The sequence below is a fragment of the Rattus norvegicus genome, chromosome 5 (genome assembly GCF_021556685.1).
Source record: "Rattus norvegicus strain SHRSP/BbbUtx chromosome 5, alternate assembly SHRSP_T2T, whole genome shotgun sequence".
Lineage (NCBI taxonomy): Eukaryota > Metazoa > Chordata > Mammalia > Rodentia > Muridae > Rattus > Rattus norvegicus.
In genome coordinates, this window is record NC_141538.1 from 3,595,763 (window position 1) to 3,615,026 (window position 19,264).

Consider the following 19,264-nt stretch of genomic DNA (forward strand, 5'->3'; position numbering starts at 1 on the left):
TACTTTGTTCAGTAGTATGACCCATTAGGAAGTGATGTAGACAGATGGTACTTCTCAAGCTTCTCTGTGCCCGGGTCTAGATAAAGCCTTTGCTGCCGTTCTTCAAGCTCAAGGTGTGTGTGATGGCTGATCTTGCTGGTCAACTTGGCTCCAAGTAGAATCAACTTAAACCCAAGTGTCTGGACTATGTTTTGGTGTGACAGCTAACACAAAGGACATAGAAGAGAATGACTTGATTTTTCCTGATGGCTCTTACTTTTGCTGGCAAGTTCAAGTATTTTATTGCTGAGACATGCATTCTTTGTAGTTCAAATCTATCTCTTATTACACAATCATAGACTGCAAACCAGATTATGGTTGTTTGGATGAGAATGGGCTCTATGGGCTCCTATTTTGAATATATGGTCTCAATTTGAAGGAACCATTTGAGAAGTATTAGTAGAGGAGGTCTTTTGTTAGAGGTATGTCATTTAGCACAATCTTTGAGGTCCAAAATAATTTCAACATTCTCAGTTAGCATTCTCTGTCTCCAACTTACAGAACAAGATATGACTTGTACCTTTTACCAGCTCTTTACTCTGTAACCATAGATTCTGACCCTCAGAAATAATAAGTTAAATATTAAGTGCTTTTTTCTATTTGATCTAGGTTTTTTATTTCATCAATAGAAAGAATTGGGATAAAAATATATAAGGTCCCAGGTCTCCAAATTGTAAACAAGACTTCATTCCCCATCACAGTTCAATTGAGATCTGTTCTTCCTTCCTTTACATTTTCAAAGGTCTAAGCTGTGGGACTCAAGGGGAACACTGGGCTGGATTGTTGGTGGTAAGATGTTTGTTAGAAGGTTTATTATCAGTGTGGACAGAGAGACAGACAGGCACATAGATAAATTATCCTAATAGGGGTCTGGGAGATTTCTAGTCACAGTGCCAGAGATAAACAACATATGGTAGGGACTCCAAAAAAGAGTCTGGGCTACATGGCAGAATTGTGCATCTCTTCTCAGAGATCTCTGAAGAAGGTTTCAGAATGTCCTTCTGCGTGTTCTCACTGATTCCCTAGAAGGTAGTATGGAAAATATGGAAACAGGAATTGTGACCACCATCACCCTTTTGATTTTTCTAAGCCAGGTAACATACAAATTCTCTTCCTCAGTTGAGAAACTCAGTCACCAGGAAACCTGTTACCTAGAGATTCATGGACAATGGTACTAGTAATGGTGAGACAAGGACTCTCATTATTTATGACCTGGACTTCAGGTATTGTGGACAGGACAACAGTTTGCTAAGATGTCTACCTGATTTCCATGACAAGAAATTATATCTGAAACCCTCGTTTCTCAGGGTGAGATGAGGGAATGTAAGGAGCTGAGTTGTTGGGAGCAGAGTCCTCTGCTTTTGTGGCTTGTGCGTACATCAAAAGAAGTTGACCTAGGCCTCCCAGTGCCTACTACTTTACCATCCTCTTGCTGAGGATGATATTAGCGACATGTAGAGGATGGAGCAAATGTCTCCAGCTGCCTTTATTCCAGTGAACTCTTTCCTCATCAGGGTCTTCCTGGAGCTCAACTCCTGAGTTGTAGGAAGGTCAGCAATAGTTATGACTTGCTGCAAAGCCAATTGTCCTGATTCCACTTCAAGGAATTAGAGAAAATTGAGATTGCTCGGTAGCCTCTAGATGTCAGTGACAGTCCTATATTTTTTTTCTTTATGGATTCCAAATAATTTTCAGGTCACATTCTATAACCCTCATTGTAGGACCAAAGGAATTCTAAAGGGAGAGTTTTGTGCTCCTCACTTTAGCTATCATGCATTTGAGAAAGAAAGTCACAAGAACCTGCCATTTCTCTAGGTAACTAGCTTAGGAAATTGAAAAGCTGAGGCACTAATGCCTCCCAGAGGGGCTGCTTGTTTCCCAGGAGGAGATTTTGAGTAGTTCTAACAGCTTGTCAGTCCCCTTTCAAGAGAGGCTAAGATAATGATGGCTGTTGATAGGAAGGCCTACACCTATAACAGGACTGCTTTCTTATGCATAGTTCTCACTGTGGTGTAATGTGGATCATTAGACCTCTAAATTTCTTCCCTTCCTGGTTTGGCAACATTGAGTAAACCTTTCTCTGCATTCTCTGCATTTCACTATTCCTTAACTATTTAATAGACCTTTTAGGACTTCCAGGAACTTTTAGGGATGTTAGGCCCAGCCACCTAGTTGAACAACTCTGAACACTGTGAGCATAAAGACCTAGTTCAGATTAATATCACATGTCAACAAGATAGGTTTCTCTATTATACTGTTTTTTTTTAACTTGAGTATTTCTTATATACATTTCGAGTGTTATTCCCTTTCATGGTTTCCGGGCAAACATCCCCCTCCCCCCACCCCTTCCTTATGGGTGTTCCCCTCCCAACCCTCCCCCCATTGCCGCCCTCCCCCCAACAGTCTAGTTCATTGGGGGTTCAGTCTGAGCAGGACCCAGGGCTTCCCCTTCCACTGGTGCTCTTACTAGGATATTCATTGCTACCTATGAGGTCAGAGTCCAGGGTCAGTCCATGTATAGTCTTTAGGTAGTGACTTAGTCCCTGGAAGCTCTGGTTGCTTGGCATTGTTGTACATATGGGGTCTCGAGCCCCTTCAAGCTCTTCCAGTTCTTTCTCTGATTCCTTCAACGGGGGTCCTATTCTCAGTTCAGTGGTTTGTTGCTGGCATTCGCCTCTGTATTTGCTGTATTCTGGCTGTGTCTCTCAGGATCGATCTACATCTGGCTCCTGTCTGTCTGCACTTCTTTGTTTCATCCATCTTGTCTAATTGGGTGGCTGTATATGTATGGGCCACATGTGGGGCAGGCTCTGAATGGGTGTTCCTTCTGTCTCATAAAGTCGTTGTATTTGATAGCTGAGTAATATTCCATTGTGTAGATGTACCACATTTTCTGTATCCATTCCTCTGTTGAAGGGCATCTGGGTTCTTTCCAGCTTTGGGCTATTATAAATAAGGCTGCTATGAACATAGTGGAGCACGTGCCTTTTTTATATGTTGGGGCATCTATTGGGTATATGCCCAAGAGAGGTATAGCTGGATCCTCAGGCAGTTCAATGTCCAATTTTCTGAGGAACCTCCAGACGGATTTCCAGAATGGTTGTACCAGTCTGCAATCCCACCAACAATGGAGGAGTGTTCTTCTTTCTCCGCATCCTCGCCAGCATCTGCTGTCACCTGTTTTTGATCTTAGCCATTCTCAATGGTGTGAGGTGAAATCTCAGGGTTGTTTTGATTTCCATTTCCCTTATGACTAAATATGTTAAACATTTCTTTAGGTGTTATACTGTGTTTTTTACTAATACCTAGGTAGGTTAAAAAAATTAATGGAAAGGAGGTTATTTAGCTCACTGCTTTTTGAAATTCAAAAGTAGTATCAATATTAGCTGACTTCAATGAGGAAGTTGTGGTAACAGAGTGGTGTGTGTGTGTGTGTGTGTGTGTGTGTGTGTGTGTGTGTGTGTGTGGCTGGAAAAGTTTCAACATCAAACCATGGGCAGAGAACAATCAGAAGCTGAATTTGTAACAACTCACCCTTAAAATATCTCAGTCCTGCAATGACAGCTACTTTTATCCATTTATGAGAGCAGATTCTGTAGTGTCATTAAGCAGCAATTCTAAAGGATTGTCATTTTACAGCATCAGCATACTAGGGATAAAGTCTAGTACAGGAAACCTTTGCTGACAAACCATTCATGAACATGGAGGTTTATCTCCAACGGTGAAGAAACAGAAACTCGGGGAGCTTATTGTACTTCAGGTATCATAGCTGTTATGTAGATAGAGGAAAGTTCTGAATCCTCTTTGGGTTCCTGATTGCTAAGCCTACATTACTGAAATAAAGAATTGAGCAGAATGTCTGACTGGCATAAAGTAGTGGTCGATATATTCATCTTAAGCAACACAAAGTAACAACATTAATAAATAATACAATAAAATTACTTAAAGTGCACTTTTGAAAGGACACAGGAGGTCATCTACATTTGGAGGATTTTTCCAAACATATCTGATCATTAGACTAATATAGCTTTTATTTATTTGTACATGTAAAGTGTATCTTTTCCCTTAGGGCAAAGGAAACTATATTTGGATAAAAACTTGCTGTTATGAGAATGAACTAATGAAACGAAAAAGCAAAACAAAGCTCCATTGTACAGAACAAATTGTTTCCATTTTCAGCATAAAATGCATTGTTAAGCAAGTGTATACTTCTGAAATAGTCCCTTACAAAAGAGAATGACTCCACATTTTAGTGAGAAGAGGACCATTCAAGTCAGGTGGTGTACATTAGCAAGCAGTGCAGGGGCTGGATGAGGAGGTTCAAATACCTCCCCTGCTTAAGTCAGGGACATTGTTTAAATACAGTCTCCTAGAGGAGTAATCCCTGACAAAGTTGGGCTTTTGTTATGTTTGTTGTTACGTGAAAATGCATTCGAACCCCCTCTGACAGGACACCAAATAAAGATTCTGTTGTGCCAGGAAATGTTTATGAATCCTAAAAGCCCACCAAGGAACCAAGTGCAATCTCCATATGGTCTCTTACTAAACCTGGAGCTTCTGCTCCCCACCAACCCTGACAGAGCAAGAAGGTGGAGCCATGAGCCTAGTTTGGGCATGCATTGATAGAGACAAGAAGATGGTATCTAGCTGGATAAACATCTGATGAGGGGGGAGGCATTACGGCCTTTAATAAAATTGCCTAGTACTGGTAGTCAAACCATTAACTTAACTTGTGCTTTCCTCTTGCATGTATATATGTGTATTTTATATTACATAAAATAACATCCATATGCTTGAAATGTTATCCTACTTTCTAGTTCCCCCTCTTCAAAGCCCCTATCATACCCCGGACCCCCAACTTCTATAAGGGAGCTCCCTGACCCACCTACCCACTCTTCCCTAACTGCCCTAGAATTCCTTTACAATGAGTCATTGAGCCTCCAATTGACCAAGGGTCTCCTCTCCCATTGATGCCAGATTAAGCAATCTTCTGTTACAAATGCATCTGGAGCTCTGGTTCCCTCCATGTGTACTCTTTGCTTGGCGTTTTAGTTCCTACGATCTGTGTGTCTGTATGTATGTGGGATTGGGGAGGGGAGTCTAGTTGGCTGATATTTTTGTTCTTCCTGTGAGGTTACAGACACCTTCAGCTTCTTCAATCATTGTCCTAACTCCTCCATTGGGATACTTGTGCCAGTTCAATGGTTGTCAGCTAGAGTATCTGTGTCTATATTAGTCAGGCTCTGGCAGAGCATCTCAGGGTACTGCTATAACAGCCTCTTGCCTGCAAATGCTTCCTGGCATCAGCAATTGTACATGAATTTGGCATCAGCAGATAGGGTGAATTCCTAGGTGAGGGAATCTCTGGATAGTCTTTCCTTCTGTCTCTGCTCCACTCTCAGTTCCTGCCTTTCCTTTGGACTCGAATTTTTTTTTTTCTTTTTGAGATGTGTGGGAGGCCCAATCTCTCAACCAGGGGGCTTTGGCTAAACTCTGAATATGGTCTCTAGGTACTTTCTCCCCTTTCATTGGTTATTTTAGTAAATTTCATCTCCATTGAGTCATGAGAAATTATTACTTTCCTGACATCTGGGACTTTCTAGTGGCTACTCCCAGTTTTTCAACCCCCACTGCTTCAGACCTCTGTTGAATTCTGACCCAGAAATATTCCTGTGTAGGAGAACTGCAGGGAAAAATGAAGAAGAGACTAAGGATAGAGGAAAGGCATCCCAGTGAACACAATGACTGCTGGAGGCCAGCCACAGAGTGGGGACCATGACAGGATTGTTAATTATTTAATTAATTAATTAATTAATTAATATGGTATGTGCGTATAGAATTGGAGTATTTGTTCATTTCCACACTAGCAGGAAACATAGAAGCAGCAAAGGACAGATCACATTAGAACACATGCTGAATATATATGCTGATTTGAAAGCAGCAGCAGAAAAAAGAATGTCACATGAAAGTTTAAAACCTAAAGCCAGACCCTAGCAGTACAACTCCTTAAAAGACCACAAACCCTAATCTTTCATAAAAGGTCCAGTAACAAAATAAAAAGTTCTGTAAAACTCTAATCCAAGAGAAGCCAGAAAGTTACCAAGATCTTCAGTGTATAGAAAACTACAAAATAACACTGTTTTCTGAACACATAGAAATTGATTTCATAAATTCATAACAAATGAAAAAGTGTATTAGATGCATGCTCGCTTAATCAAGACCAAATTTCAGCATAGATATTGCAGGGATCTTTGAAGACACTCCAACCCCTAGAAAATGAGGTACTAGCAGGAGAATAAGTTCTTTTCAATGTGCAGAATATGGTCAGTTACCTACCTTTTTAAGTGACATGCACCCAAATAAGTATAGATAAGTATCATGAGGTGTATTAGATACTATAATTACATATTTTGGCAATTAGGGAAGGGAAAAGATACCTACAAGGAGTGTGAGTAGGAAATGTGATGAAAATGCATTGTACGAGATTGTCAAACAACTAAAAATAAGAAATATGTTGTTAATAATCCCTTGAAGTTGCAACAGATCTGAGCCTTAAATGATTCTTAAAATCATTGAAGTATATTTTGAAAAACGATCTTTGATACTTTATTAATACACGTTAAATGAAAAAAAGGAATGAAAAATACTAAAGAGTACAGAAGAAAGTATTGTATCTTCCTATACCAATATTGGCACTGGAGTAAAGATATGTCAAGCATGACTTGTAATGGCTGTGGTGAGGTTTTAAAGGGGATTGCAATGAATTATGACATTAAAATTTTTTATAAGAGAACAAAAAGATTCATATCTAAATTCTACTCAGACCTTTTTCATTTTCTAGCATGCTGTGGAATCCTATGGAGAAATAGGAAGTTACCCATAAAATTGTATTTAGCTGTCTCATTAGAAATCTCATTGTCTGCACAAGGTGTGCACTTGTAGCAGCAGATGGGCTTGCCCTCTAGGGTCACTTAACTGAATCCAGGCCCACAACTCTCACTATATACAGACTGAGGGACCTAAGAAGAATGAAAAAAAGTGTCATCTAATGTTCAGTGTTTTATTAAAAAAATCATAAAAACAGAGTTTTGAATATTATGCAGTGAAGGGTGAAGTATTGTTATTAACACCGAGACTTACTTAAAAGTTTGTGTGGAGTAATGCAGGATGAGGAACTGGGGCTAGCCACCAATAAGTCCCAGATGTCAGGAAAGCAAAAGACTCCCAGGACCCAATGGGGATGACATTACTTGAAATACCCTACAAAGCGGAGGGAGAAGCTATAAAGATTATATCCAGAGATTACACATGGCCCCTGGTTGAGAGATGGCGCCACCACACATTTTGAAAATATTGACATAGAATTGCTCCTGTGTAAAGGAAATACAGAGACAAAGAATGGAGCAGAGACTAAAGGAAAGGTCATCCAGAAAGTGCCTCACCTAGGAATTCATTCCATGCAGCTACCAGACCTTGACACTATGGCTGATTCCAAGAAGTACTTGTTGACAGGAACCTGATATAGCTGTCCCCCAAGAGACTTTGCCAGACTCTGATACCTATACAGCCAAATATCTGACGGGGAACACAGTGAAGGAGATGGTGGAAGGACTGAAGGAGCTGAAGAGGATTTCAACCCCATAGGAAGAACAACAATATCAATCAACCAAACAACACAGAGTTCTCAGGGACTAAACTACTAACGAAATAATACACATGGAGGGAACTCTGGCTCCAGCCACATATGTAGCACAGGATGGCCTTATTCTGTTTCAATGGGAAAAGAGGCCCTTGGTCCTCTGTAGGCTTGATGCCCCAGTATAGGAGAATGCCATGGCCGGGAGGAGAGAGTGAGTTGGTGGGTAGGTAGGGTAGTACCATCAAAGAAACAGGGGAAGGGAGAATGTTATGGGGGTTTGCTTATCAGAAACTGGAAAGGGGAATAATATTTGAAATGTAAATAAATAAAATAAACAATTAAAAATTAAAAATAAATTAAAGAAATAAAAGATTATACCTTTAGAAGGCAAATGTGTTTACATTTTCGTCTGAGAATTAGCACAGTGTTAAAATAACTTGGAATCTTAATGAGTTAAGGACGAGTTTATGAAACATTGTTGATTAGGAACATAATATACAAGGCCATGTGGTCAATCTAGTATAACACTAACTTTGTATTTTCAGACACCTGTGTTTATCATCTTAACATTCACTATTATGGTGAATCTTGACTGTTAATTTGAGAAGACTTATAATTATGAATGAAACAAATGAACATTTATTTGTATGAAGACATATACTGATAAATTTAGCTATGGTGAAAAGGGTCAGCTAAATCTTAAATGTCACTATTTACTCTACAAATGTCACAATTGTAGAGGAGAGAGGAGAGACCTGCAGTTTTCATTCCTTCCGCGCTCAGAGGAAATTATTATACCATCAGCACGCTCTGACATTTGAAAATCGCATATTTTCTCTTTTTTTGTAGTTCTTTTTATTTTCTTATAATTTTTATTCTATTTTTTCATCTTATTAACTTGGGTATTTCTTATTTACATTTCGATTGTTTCTCCCTTTCTTGGTTTCCAGGCCAACAACCCCCTAATCCCTCCCCCTCCCCTTCTCTATGGGCGTTCCCCTCCCAATCATCCTCCCATTACCACCCTCCCCCCAAAATCATGTTCACTAGGAGTTAAGTCTTGGCAGGACCAAGGGTTTCCCCTTCCACTGGCGCTCTTACTAGGCTATTCATTGTTACCTATGAGGTTGGAGCCCAGGGTTAGTCCATGTATTGTCTTTGGGTAGTGGCTTAGTCCCTGGAAGCTCTGGTTGGTTGGCATTGTTGTTCATATGGGGTCTCAAGCCCCTTCAAGCTCTTTCAGTCCTTTCTAAGATTCCTTCAACGGGGGTTCCGCTCTCAGTTCAGTTGTTTAATGATGGCATTTGCCTAGGTATTTGCTGTATTCTGGCTGTGTCTGTCAGGAAAGATCTACCTTGGGGTTCCTGTTGGCTTGCACTTCTTTGCTTCATCTATCATATTTAGTTTGGTGGTTGTATATGTATGGGCCACATGTGGGGCAGGCTCTGAATTTTAAAATTAATGCCCCACATTCTTAAATTGTTCAAGTTATTTGAAGTTATTATTAAACATTGGATGACATAGGACATAATAAGACTTGAAAGACAATTTATCCATGCTAATGGAGCTATTTTATTACATATTGAAATAGACTGGAGCATGTGAGTACTTATTTCCTTTTTGGTAACATTTTATGGGAAGTTATTGAAACTTTAAGGGATGCAGACTTCATGATGAAATTATGGCACAGTGGTTGGGAATTGATATATTATGTTTCCTCAATGCCAGGTTTTTTTCTCTCTTTCTTTTTTTCTTTCTTTCTTTCTTTCTTCCCTCCTTCCTTCCTTCCTTCCTTCCTCTCTCTCTCTCTCTCTCTCTCTCTCTCTCTCTCTCTCTCTCTTTTTCTTTCTTTTTTCTACTGTTAATATGAGTGGATATAAAGATTTTATTCCTTTTACTATTCCTGTCTCCACTATAAGCATTTGTTGTCATGCTTCTATCTTTTCCAGGCTCAGATACTTTTGGAATCATAAAGCAAAATATAATCTTTATTCTAAAAGTCATTCTCATCATGGTACTTGACCATACAATAAAAAATAAATTTCAGGCAGTCCCCACTGTGCCTGGATCTGAGCGAACTCAGTCAGAGTGCTCCCTGCATGCAAATCCTGTGAGAGGAGAGCTCGACATTCGGAGGAGCAGACATGACTCGGAAATCAGAGAATACACTCTGCCTGCATTTCTGACCTAGTGCCATCTGGGCCCCTTGTTCACAGGGACCCAGGGGAAGTGGGGGCAGGGCCTTCTGGTTTCTGCCCGCACAGAGAGATGAAACCCAGCTCCAAGGAGTGATTTCAGGCCCAAGTCCAGAAGTAAGACCAATGTTTCTGCCCCAAGTGGCCTGCCTTGTGTACTCAGGGCACACAAAGTCAAACTTCCTCTGGGACCAGATCTTTCTGGTTTCTATCTTGTACCCAAAACTCGCTGATCAAGGCCCACAAGTTCCTGCTCCCAAACCCCATGGGAGAGAGACCTGATTGCCTAGAACTGTGTGCAATCCTGATACTGTAGTGCAGGAGAGACCACCACTTCTGCCCACCTTTGCCCACATCCTTGGCCCAAGAGGAAACTGAATATTTGCTCTGGGCATGGGAAGTTGGGAGAAGTCAAGCTGCAGGACCCCTGTGGTCCAGATAGCACCCAGATATGAGTGGAACAGGTCACAGAGCTCTCTCAACACAAATACCGTGGGAGGGAGAGATGGACATTCAGAGGTTCATACATGCTTGGGAAACCAGAGGAGACTACTCTCTGCCCACATTTCTGACTCTAGAGGAAAACGCTTAGCACAGTCTGGGCCCCCTGCACACAGGGACCCAGAAGAAGTAGGGGCAGACCCTTGTTGTTCCTGCTCACAGGGACAGCTGAAAGCCAATGAACAGGAATGACTACCAGCTTGAGAGCAAAACACTCTGTTCCCATTACTGCCTGAAAGAAAACAGGAAAACAGGTCTACAGCACTCCTGACAAATAGGCCTATAGGAAGGTCAAGTCACTGTCAGAAATGGCAAAACATGGTAATACCAGAGGCAACCTGATGGTGAGAGGCAAGCACAGGAGCACAATCAACAGAAATCAAGACTACATGGCATAATCAGAGCCCAATTCTCCTACCAAAGCAAACAGTGAATATCCAAAAAACAAAATAAAAGCAAGATCTTGATCTAAAATCACATTTCATCATGATGATGGAGGACATTAAGAAAGACATACAGAACTCCCTTAGAGAAATGCAGGAAAACACAAGTAAACAAGTAGAAGCCCTTGGAGGTAAAATACAAATATCCCTGAAAGAATTATAAGAAAACACAATTAAACAGGTAAAGGAATTAAAAATGGAAATGAAAACAATAAAGAAAGCACAAAGTGAGACAACACTGGATATAGAAAACCAAAGGAATACACAAGAACCATAGGTACAAGCATCACCAGCAGAATGCAAGAGATAGAAGTGAGAATCTCAGGAGTAGAAGATTCCATAGATATCATGGACACAACTGTCAATGTTAATGGAAAATGGAAAAAAAACAGTGGCCCAAAACATACAGGAAATCCAGGACTCAATGAGAAGATCAAACCTAAAGATAATAGGTAAAGAAGAGAGTGAAGACTCCCAACTCAAAGTTCCAGTAAATATCTTCAACAAAATCATAGATAAAAGGCCCTAACCTAAAGAAAGAGATGCGTATAAACATTCAAGAAGTCTACAGAACTCTAAACAAATTGGACCAGAGAAGAAACTCTTCCTGTCACATAAGAGTCAAAACACCAAATGCACAAACAAGGAAAGAATATTGAAAGCAGTAAGGAAAAAAGGTCAAGTAACATATAAAGAAAGACCTATCAGAATTACATGAGATTTCCCAGCAAAGACCATGAAAGCCAGAAAATCCTGGACAGATGTCATACAGACCCCCATAGAAAAAAAGTGTTAGCCCAGGTTACTGTATCCAGCAAAACTCTAAATTAGCATAGATGGAGAAACCAAGATATTCCATGACAAAACCAAATTTACACAATATCTTTCTATAAATCCATGGTAAAGCCCAACAGAGGAAAGCAAACTACCCCCTAGAAAAAGCAAGAAATGAATCTTTCTGCAACAAAACAAAGAGAAGAGAAGCTTACAAACATAATCTCACCTTCAAATATGAAGATAACAGGAAGCAACAATCACTATTTTGAATATCTCTCAAGATCAATGGACTCAATTCCCCAATAAAAAGACACAGATTAACAAACTGGATATGTAATGAGGACACAGCATTTTGCTGCCTACAGGAAACACATCTCAGCAAAAAAGACAGGTACTATCTCAGAAAAAAAAGGCTGGAAAACAACTTTCCAAAAAAATGGTCTGAAGAGGCACGCTGGAGTAATCACTCTAATATGGAATGAAGTCAAATTTCAACCAAAAGTAATCAAAAAAGATACAGAAGGACACTTCATGTTCATCAAAGGAAAAATCAACCAAGATGAACTCTCACTCCTGGAAATCAATGCTGCAAATAAAAGAACACGTACATACATAAAAGAAACCTTACTAAAGCTAAAAGCACACATTACACCTAACACAATAAAAGTAGGAGATTACAATATCCCAACCTCATCAATGGAGGGATCATGGAAACAGGAATTAAACAGAGACATAGACAGACTAACAGCGGTTTTGAACCAAATAGACTTAACAGTTATTTATAGAACATTCTATCCTAAAACAAAAGGATATACCTTCTCACCACCTCATGGTACTTTCTCCAAAATAGACCATATAATCCGTCACAAAACAGGTCTCAACAGATATAGAAATATTGAAAAAAATATCATGTGTCCTATCAGACCACCATGGGCTAAAGCTGGTTTGTAATAAAAATAAAGAAAGAATGCCCACATATACATGGAAGTTGAACAATGCTCTACTCAATGATAACCTGGTAAAGGAATAAACAAAGAAAGAAATTAAAGACTTCTTAGAATTTAATGAAAATGAAGGTACAACATACCCAGACTTATGGGACACAATGAAAGCTGGGCAAAGATGAAAACACATAGCTCTGAGTGCCTACAGAAAGAAACAGGAGAGAGCATATGTCAGCAGCTTGACAGCACACCTAAAAGCTCTAGAACAAAAAGAAGCAAATACACCCAGGAGGAGTAGAAGGCAGACAATAATCAATCTCAAAGCTGAAATCAACCAAGCAGAAATGAAAAGGACTATACAAAGAATCTACAGAAACATAAGCTGATTCTTTGAGAAAATCAACAAGATAGATAAACCCTTAGCCACACTAATCAGAGGACACCGAGCATGTGTCAAAATTAACAAAAGCAGAAAAGAAAAGTGAGACAAAACAGAATCAGAGGAAATTAAAAAAAATCATCAGATCCTACTACAAAATCCTATATTCACCAAAACTTGAAAATCTGGAAGAAATAGACAATTTCCTAAACAGATCCCAGGAACTGAAGTTAAATCATGAACAGATCAACCACTTAAGCAACCCCATAATTCCTAAAGAAATGGAAGCAGTCATTAAAAGACTCCCAACCAAAAAGAGCTCAGGTCCAGATAGGTTCAGTGCAGAAATCTATCAGATCTGCATAGAAGACCTCATACAAATATTATCCAAATTGTTCCACAGATCTGAAACAGTGAGAGCACTACTGAATTCCTTCTATGAAGCCACAATTACTTTTGAACCTAAACCACACAAAGACCCAACAAAGAAAGAGAACTTCAGAGCAAATTCCCCTTATGAATACTGACACAAAAATAATCAATAAAATTCTCGCAAACCAAATGAAAGAATGCATCAAAACAATCATCCATCATGATCAAGTAGGCTTCATCCCAGGCATTTGGGAATGATTTAATATATGGAAAAAAATCAACATAATCCTCTATAAAAACAAACTTTAAGATTAAAAACCACATGATGATTTCATTAGATACTGAGAAAGCATTTGACAAAATTCAGTACCCCTTCATGATAAAAGTCCTGAAAAGAAAAGGAATTCAAGGACCATAACTAAACATAGTAAAAGCCATATACAGCAACCAGTAGCTAACATTAAACTAAATGGAGAGAAACTTGAAGAAATCCCACTAAAATCAGGGACTAGACAATGCTGCCCACTCTCACCCTACTAATTCAATATAGTTCTCGAAGCCCCAATCAGAGCAATCAGACACTGAAAGAAGATCAAAGAGATGCAGAGTGGAAAGGAAGAAGTCAAAATATCTCTATTTGCACATGATAAGATTGTATATTTAAGTGACCCAAAAGTTCCACCAAAGAACTAGTAAACCTGATAAACACCTTCAGCAAAATGACTGGGTATAAAATTAACTCAAATAAATCAGTAGACTTCCTCTACACACACACACACACACACACACACACACACACACACACACACAAACACACACACACACACACACACACACACACACACACACAAACCAAAGAAACAAAAAAACAAACAAACAAAAAAAAAAAACCAAGCTGAGGAAGAAATTAGGGAAATGAAAACATTCATAATAGTCCCAAATAATATAAAATACCTCAGTATGACTTTAACCAAGCAAGTGAAAGATCTGTATGATAAGAACTTCAAGTCTCTGAAGAAAGAAATTGAAGACTATCTCAGGAGATGGAATGATCTCTTCTGCTCAAGGATTGGCAGGATTAATACAGTGAAAATGGCCATTTTATGAAAAGCAATCTACAGATGCAATGCATTACCCATCAAAATTCCAATCCAATTCTTCTTAGAGTTAGCAAGAAAAATTTGCAAATTCATCTGGAATAACAAAAATCCAAGGATAGCTAAAACTATCCTCAACTATAAAAGGAATTCTGGGGGAATCACTAGCCCTGAACTCAAGCAGTGTTACAGAGCAATAGTGTTAAAACTGTATGGTATTGGTACCGATACTGGCAGATAGACCAGTGGAATAGAAGTGAAGACACAAAAATGACCCCACACACCTATGGTCACTTGATTTTTGACAAAGGAGCCAAAGCCATCCAATGAAAAAAAGATTTGCATTTTCAACAAATGGTGCAGATTCAGCAATGGAGGTCAGCATGTAGAAGAATGCATATCGATTCAGTCTTATTACCCTGTACAAAGCTTAAGTCCAAGTAGATTAAGGATCTCCACATCAAAGCAGATACACTCAAACTAATAGAAGTAAAAGTGCGGAAGAATCTCGAACACATGGGCACTGGAGAAAATTTCCTGAACAAAACACCAATGGCTTATTCTCTAAGATCAAGAATTGACAAATGTGACCTCATAAAGCTACAAAGTTTCTGTAAGGCAAAGGACACTGATGTTAGGGCAAAATGGCAACCAACAGATTGGGAAAAAATATTGACCAATCCTTCAAATGATAAAGGGATTATATTCAAAATATACAAAGAACTCATGAAGTTAGACTCTAGGGAGACACATAACCGTATCAAAAAATGGGGTTCAGAGGTAAACAAAGAATTCACAGCTGAGGAATATCAAATGGCTGAGAAGTACCTAAAGAAATGTCCAACATCTTTAGTCATAAGGGAAATGCAAATAAAAACAACCCCGAGACTCCACCTCACACCAGTCAGAATGACTAAGATAAAAATCTCTGACAACAGCAGATGCTGGTGTGGATGTGGAGAAAGAGGAACACTGCTCCATTGCTGGTGGGATTGCAGACTGGTACAACCGTTTTGAAAATCAGTCTGCAGGTTCCTCAGAAAATTGGACATTACACTACCTGAGGATGCAGCTATACCTCTCTTAAGCATATGCCCAAAAATTGCTCCAACATACAACAAAGGCACATGCTCCACTATATTCATAACAGCCTTACTTATAATGGCCAGAAGCTGGAAAGACCCAATCTGCCCTTCAACAGAGGAATGGATACAGAATATGTGGTACATCTACACAGTGAAATACTACAGAGCTATCAAAAACAATGACTTCATGAAATTCATAGCCAAATGGACGGAACTGAAAAATATAATCCTGAGTGAGGTAACCCAAACACATAAAACCACACATGGTATGCACTCGTTGGTAAATGGATATTAGCCCAAATGCTCAAATTACTGAGGATTCAGAGAACACATGAAGCTCAAGAAGGATGACCAAAATGTGGATTCTTCACTCCTCCTTTAAAAGGGGAACAAGAATACTCTTAGGATGGGATAGGGAGGCAAATTTTAGTACAGAGACTGAAGGAATGCCCATTCAGAGTCTGCTTCATATGTGGTCGAATATGTACAGCCACCAAACTAGATCAGATGGATAAAGCAGAGAGGTGCAGGCTGACAGGAACTGGATGTATATCTCTCCTGAGAAACACAGTCAGAATATTGCAAATACATAGGTGAATGCCAGCCGCAAACCGTTGAACTGGGAATGGCCGTTATGTTGAAGGAATCAGAAAAAGGACTGAAAGAGATGAATGGGCTCGAGTCCCCATATGAACAGCAATGCCAAACAACCAGATCTTCCAGGGATTAAGCCACTACCCAAAGAGTATACATGGACTGACCCTGGACTCTGAATTCATAGGTATCAAGGAATAGCCTAGTAGGGGCTCCAGTGGAAGGGGAATTCCTTGGCCCTGCCATGGCCGGACCCTCAGTGAAAGGGATTGTTGTGGGGATGGCGGTAGTGGGAGGATGATGGGGAGGGGAACAGTCACCTATAAGGGGAGGGGAGGAGTGAGGGGAATGTTTGCCTATAAACATGGAAAAGTAATATCATTTGAAATGTAAATAAGAAATATCCAATTTAATAAAGATGGTGGAAAAACTTAAATTTCAATATTGTTTCATTATATTAATCCCACATGAGAGATCTTTTTCCAGCACATTAATACATAAGTCATTTGGAGATGGAAATTTCTTCTTATCATGTGTCCAATCCCTAATTTGTGACAAAGAAAGGAAACCTAATCCTGATATGAATAAACAGTGGGGGACTTATTGACCACTATATACTTCCATTGATCTGAATCATGGAACCCAAATAGTCAGTATACTAGTATGGTATTTCATACTGATAGTGGAATTATAAAGGAACTTGAGTCAAGTATCATTATATCAGAAAACATAATTGTGTCAGCACAAAGCATTTAGATAATGCATAACATACCTTTGAAAATATTTCTGGCTGTTGAATCATCTGTTCAGATAAAAACAACTGTTGACCCTTGGGAGCATTTGCAAAAAGGGGTCCCATTTTCACTTCTAGTGCAAGACCCTTTGGTAAATCCAAAGGTTAAGAATATCATATTCTGCATTTATTCTCTGTTTCCAATCTAAACTCCTATTGTCTCTTACCTCAAGTCCTTCAGGAAATTGTTAAGCTGAAGATAAACATAATTTTATATTACATTGTACCCAAAGGGCATAACAAGATGTGGGTTTTGGAATGTGTCTTACTGTTTTTAACTTCTGATTTGATCATCAACAATAATGAAGCTCCAAGTATTGTTGAGTAAGTGACAAGCTGAGTGTATAGAATATCACTTTGCTTCTTGATTATTGATCTTTAAGTGACAATTTTGAACCAAGCTCAAGTAAGCAATTGGTGACAAATGACCCATGAAAAGCTCAAATTTCTTGAAACCTGCCCACAAACATTTGCTTTCAGAATACCTTCAGAGGTTCAGTGTCTAAAATGAGAGTGGTGATATTTAGAAATTAATCAAGGGCTTCATTTAAGTATAAATCAACAATTGGTGTTTCACATAAATGTTTCTGTTTCTACTTTACTTGTAAGAAATATATAAAGTGTTATTTTTATTGTAACTATTATCATGATTAGATTATAGAGCTATAAATTGATGAAATGAACTTAATGTTGAATAAGGAGATTTGCTTCTAGTAAATACACATCTTTTCACAGCAATGTATTGTTGAAGCTGCATTGATGTCTAAATAAGGTTAGAAACACAAAATTTTCTGTAACTGTGGACAACATAAACTGATTTTTTAAGACGTAAGTTAGTGTCATTGAAAATCTCTTATGTTACTGTGGTGTCAATAAAATACATAGCAGTTATTACCTGCCATAGGGGGAAAATATCCCTTCTCCATTTTCATATACTTGCATTTGAACTTGATGAAGTCTCATATCATGGAGGCTGTGCACTACAGCATACACACCATTGTAAATACTAATGCTCGCTTCACTCATGGCTACATCAAATATATTACTAGGTAACACATCCAATGAAGTGTTGATTTGACAGTTGTCCAAGAGATGAAAATTAATATCAGAAAATGAGCCCTTGAAGAACAAATTCCACAACTTCAGAAGATAAATTTCTTCTGGGTATCTATTAAGATTAAATGTTTGAATGAATTTGGTAAACTCAAAATTTTCTCTATAATTGTGCTTAAAAATTAGGTTTCCATGGAATGAGTCAAACATGGAGTAATCAGTAACTTCAGTAGCATGGTGATCAATGCTCATGTCCCAGACTTTCCATGTCAATAATTTTTGCCCAATATTTCTCATTAGATCTTCTAGAGAATCAATGTCACCATAAACAATTATTACATTTGTCTCATCCATATTTACCAGAATCTTAGAAAATATGAAGCCCATGTGGCTGTGATCATTTTTACAAAAGCAAAGCAGACTCTTTGTCTCTCCATCTCCTCTCTAAAATCTAATAGAATTTTATTTCCTTTGTGGTCATCAAGGAGGATGAGACCTACCCATGACCACCTAAAATGAACCATCAAAAAACAATGGCAAGGGAAAGAGATGTGTCCTTGGGGACCATTTGGTAGAGAGAAGAATATAGACCATGGTCATTCAAGGCAGGATCACAAAGTCCAAAAGTAATCTGAACCATATTGGTGAAAAGAGGAAGAAAATTAATATCAAATAAAAATTCATTCCTGAAGCAATAGATGAAAACAGGAGAAGATTTTAAAAAACATTCCATTTACTAGATTTTACAGAAATTTCCGTTAAGTCTGTAATTTTTAAGGACTTACCTGGTTTCATTTACTACAACAACCTTTCTTTTACAAGCAAAATATATCTGGATTGAACTCTGGGTATGTTTTGATGTTTGGATAATTGATAAATGGCTCTTTCATTTTAAAGACACCTATAATACGAACTAAGAAAATTGACTCTCAGTGTGCACATCCAAATTTTCTCACCTGGGGACATTTCAAGAGCTGAAGCAATGTCCCATTTGGGCAGATGTTATCCATAATGTTCCTGTGAGTGCAGCAGAAAATTTTTTCTTTTTATAATTGGAATTAGGCAAATCCTTTCTCTGCCTATGAGCAGTGAGCCCAACAACAGTATTCATAAGTGTTTCCTTCTCGGTGAATCTCACAGTGTAGAAATCAAATCCAAGAGACATGTTGGGTAAAAGATTGGGGTTCCCATTGACCTCCTCAATGGCAAGTAGCAGAGCAAGAATATACTGGTAGTTCTTAAAGTTATACCTGTGTAAGTGACATAAAAACATAATAATATAGTCATATATACCATATATACCACACACATTCACATATTTAGTACACTAAATGTTCTAGTTCAATTTGATTC

General features: G+C 38.7%; 1 pseudogene; it reads right to left on the bottom strand.

The window, feature by feature from the left end:
- Positions 1-1,457: 1,457 nt before the first annotated feature.
- Positions 1,458-18,551, bottom strand: LOC148005570 (vomeronasal type-2 receptor 116-like; annotated as a pseudogene).
- Between the last annotated feature and the right edge of the window lie 713 nt (positions 18,552-19,264).